Source organism: Vigna radiata, chromosome 6 (genome assembly GCF_000741045.1).
Source record: "Vigna radiata var. radiata cultivar VC1973A chromosome 6, Vradiata_ver6, whole genome shotgun sequence".
Classification (NCBI taxonomy): Eukaryota; Viridiplantae; Streptophyta; class Magnoliopsida; order Fabales; family Fabaceae; genus Vigna; species Vigna radiata.
Window position 1 is genome coordinate 19,417,519 of NC_028356.1, and position 4,398 is coordinate 19,421,916.

A 4,398-nucleotide genomic window follows, 5' to 3' on the forward strand; every position below is an offset into this window, starting at 1 on the left:
ACTCAATACCCAAGAAGTTGTTAATAGTTTCAGGGTCATATCTGATGATGTACCCCCGAACATGACTAGTATACCTCTCCATGTTCACTCTTTTGAACAAGGCATTAGTATAGAACTCCTTCACCACTTCAATGTTAGCTGCTGCGGGATACGTGGCCAGCTTCTCCCAGTTCCTGCTTTCCAACTCTTCACCAAACTGAGGAGCCAAATCTGGAATCCATATGGCCTTTCTCTCCATCAGCAATCTCCTTTCTTGAACCACTAGGAAGTGTTGCTCATGTGTCCTAGAAAGGAACCTGTGAGAATAAAATCTCTGTGGCCTCTTTGGCTCCTTTCTCTTGTTCCCTGTTGATACACGGGGCCCAAGCCCAATAAATAAAATCTATCCAAAACAAGAAGAAGGGCAAACAAGACATTTCCACATGGAGAGGGGTGAACTTAACATGCCCGGAGGTGCATCATGAAGCTTGTCCAAATCAGAAATCTGCATGCACTGTGTTTTTCATTGTAAATGTGTAGACTTCTAGATTTTCTTTCTAGCACATGTTGAATAAGTCTTCTAGAAGGCTGGCACATTTTGCACATGGCATCTTACGTGGCATTAGATCCACAATTCACTGATCTAAGCATTTTCCTTGCCAAGGCCGACGGGTTCTCTTATAAAACCCACAAGGCAGCTTCTGTAGGACACTTTTAGAACTTGAGAGAATTGTTAAGCTGATGAAATGTTTCCAGCCTTTTCTCCTCTGAAAGTCAATCTCCGTGCTTCTAAATCCTTCCATCTAACTTCCTTCTCGATGAAGGCTTTCTGAGTTAGCTCCATCCACCAAAAGCACATCAAGCACCTCACAATTCCATTTTCAGTCACCACTGCTGCATAACTTTGTGATTCCCACCTTACACCTCTGCAGCCAGCACTTCCTCATATTTCAAAAGATTACATTGTTCCCCAACAACCTAGGGCTTAGTTCACCATGGACATGGTGAGTCTAGATGAAAAATAATGAAAGAATGGAAGAATAAACCCTAAGTTTGGTAGATTGGAGCCTAAGCATCCAAGGAACCTCCTCCAAGGTGTGTATAATAACTCTAGACGTCTCTGCTGGCCAAAAGATTACTTTGGAAATCGCATTGGGTCTATTTATAGACCAAAAAAGTAACAGAATTTAAGCCCAAGCCCAAGCATATCATAAAAGTCGCAGAAAACTGCTCCAGATCCGCTTTCCCGGCGCTCAGCGCTTAATTTGACTGCTCAGCGGTTTGCCTCCAAGCCGTTGGGCGCTCAGCGGTCAATTCTGACGCTCAGCGCCACCGCTCAACGCCCAAAACTACCGCTCAGCGTTTTGGTCAACATTCTGGTCAACTCGTTGACTTTTCTGGTTGACTGGTTGACTTTTCTGGTTGACTTTTCTAGTTGACTGGTTGACTTTTTTGCATTTTGGTTGAATTTTCTACACTGCAACCATTTGATCTTCAACCTTTCTTTCAATTCATTCCAAAAACCTACAAAATCAAGGGAAACCAAGCATAAAACCAAGAAAACCAACTTTGACTCTCTCATTCTCTAACTTAATAAAAATGCATGATTTCAAGCTAATTCTAAGCCATAAAGGGCGTGATTTAATATCAAAATTAAGTATGAAAATAACAGTTTTTCAATCGTTTTCACTTGCGTTTCGTGTGTCGATAGTCAGAGCAGTTCTCTTGGACTTAACAAGGTGCTCTACCCGGTCTCGTGAATAGGAGAAGCTCGCGTATCGTGTGTCGATAGTCGGAGCGNTTCTCTTNGAGTTGGCAGAGTGTTAATCTTCCGGTTCGTTCGTCGAAGGAAGGTTCATTTGTCATATTTTTTTTCACTATTTTGGAAATCTGTGAAACTCATTTTTAGTGGAATTGTTAATCACTTTTTGTAGTGATTAACGACTGGACGTAGATTCTTTTAAATCGAACCAGTATAAAAATTACTTGTGTGATTTTTCTACTCCCTACACTCTTTACTTTTATCTGCACATCAACTGTTCGATAAATTTTCTCTTAGAAAATTTATTTCTGAAAACTGACCATTTTAATTTAAAAAGTGACTGAACACGTTTTCCGCTACTTTAAGTTTTATTATGTTGCATTATACTTTCTGAACGATACCGATTGTTCCAACAATGGGTATCAGAGCTTGCTTTGAAAATTTTTTAAAATTTGCGAAAATGGTCGGTCATCATAATCAAAATCTTGAATATGCCGAAGGTGCTTCTATTAATAGACCACCACTTTTTACTGGTGATAATTATGCATTCTGGAAAGTCATAATGGAAATTTTTATGGGGTCTGTTAATAGAGGCATCTGGGAAGCTGTACAAAATGGTCCTTATATTCCTAAAAGCACAGTTGATGGTGTATAAGTAGAAAAACCATATTTTAACTGGACTGCTAAAGAAAATAGACGAGTTCGGTTTGATATTAAAGCTCGTCACATTATTTCATTTGTTGTTGTACTTGATGAATTTTATAGAATTTCAGTATGTAAGAAAGCACAGGAAATGTGGGAAGTCATTACAGTCAGGGTACAGAGGATGTGAAATGCGCAAGGAAGAACACTCTCATCCAGGAATATGAGATGTTCAGAATGCAACCTGGAGCAACTATTTTTGATGTCCAAAAATGCTTCACTCACATAGTGAACCACTTGACTGGTTTGGGTAAGACTTTTTATACTGATGAATTAAATGTAAAAATTTTAAAATCATTGGACAAGTCTTGGCAACCAAAAGTCACTGCCATCTCGGAGTCTCAAAATCTCACTCAAATGTCGATGCCGATTCTCTTTGAAAAGCTCCATGAGCACGAGCTTGAGTTGAGGAGATTAACTGCTGAAGACGATCAAGGTAAAAGGAAGACACTAGCCTTTAAATCCGAGATCTCAAAAGGCAAGAGTTCAAAAAAAAATTGATGAAGTTGATTCTGATGATGAAGAGAACATGAGCCTCATGAAAAAAAAAATTTCCAAGTTTATGAAAGCAAAAGGTAAGGAAAACTTTCGTAAAGAGAGGAGAGAAAATCAAGAATCTCCTTCAAGTGTTAAATGCTACGGATGTGGAGAAATAGGACATATGAAAACTGAATGTCCAAAGAGTAAGAAAAGTGAAGAAAAGTAGGAAAGAAAGTTTCCAAAGAAAAAGAAAGCTTACATAGCTTGGGAAGACAATGCATCCAGCTCAACAAGCTCAAGTGATTCAGATGAAGAAGCAAATATATGTCTAATGGCTGACTCTGAAGATACTGAAAGCCAAGTAAGTGATTCTAGCTTTGAATCTAGTGAATCAAAAACTTGATGCTGCACATAAAAAGCTTAAGAAAGAGCACAATGAATTAAAATTGAAATATGACAAATTGCTTGATGACGAAGTTGTTTTAAGAAATAAAGTTAGTACTTTAGAAACAAAACTGTCTGATTCAAATGCAACTGTTGAACCTGTTGAGTGTTTATCTTGCAAAAGTCACATGTTTGACATTGACATTCTTAAAAATTTACTTGCAAAGGCAACAAAGCCTAAATCAAATGCTAAATTAGATTTTGGAAGAATCAATGTTAGGCGCACAAACATGCATCAAAACAAAAATTCTAAAACTAGAAGAACTCGTAAAGTTTGGGTTGAAAAAGGGACTTTTGTTAAAAATAAAGTGAATGATGTTTGTTATTTTTGCTGTATGAAGCATGGACATACATCAAACAAATGCAACATTAAACATTTTGGTCTTCTAAATGGTAAATATGCATGGGTTAAAGTTGTGAAATGATATATGTTTGCATAAACTAACCCCAAGGACCCATAATGAGATTGAGGACCTAGAATTCTTGCTAATTTGTTTTGTAGGAACCTACTAAGTGATGAAGGTTGAAAAACAGTTATTTTCATATGTCATTTTAGACCAAATTACACCCTTTACTAGTTGGAATGAGCTTAGAATCAAGAAAAACTCAATAAATGAGTCTGTAGAGAGTCAAAAGCTGTTTTTAGCGATATTATGCTTGTTTTGCATTGTTTTGTAGCATTTCTGAGAAAATGAAGAATGGAGTTTAAGATAAAGGTCGTAGACTCAATAAAAGAGAAGAAAATTAAAGATTTGAAGAGTCGACGCATGGTCCAGGGCGAGGAGTAGGCACTTGCGTTGGCGTTGGGCAGATTTAAGGGAAACTGCCGGGCGGTGGCCCTTACCGCTGGGCGGTTTTGCGATTTGTGGGAAAGCGCCGGGCGCCACAATTGTTCCGCAGGGCGGTGGTCTGTTGGGCCTGGGCCTGTTTTCTGCTGCGCTCCTCACCTATAAATAGCCCTATTGCGAGTTAAGATGTATTCTTTTGACAGAAGGGGGCGGCCAGACCTAATTTTGCTCTCTGGAGAGGAT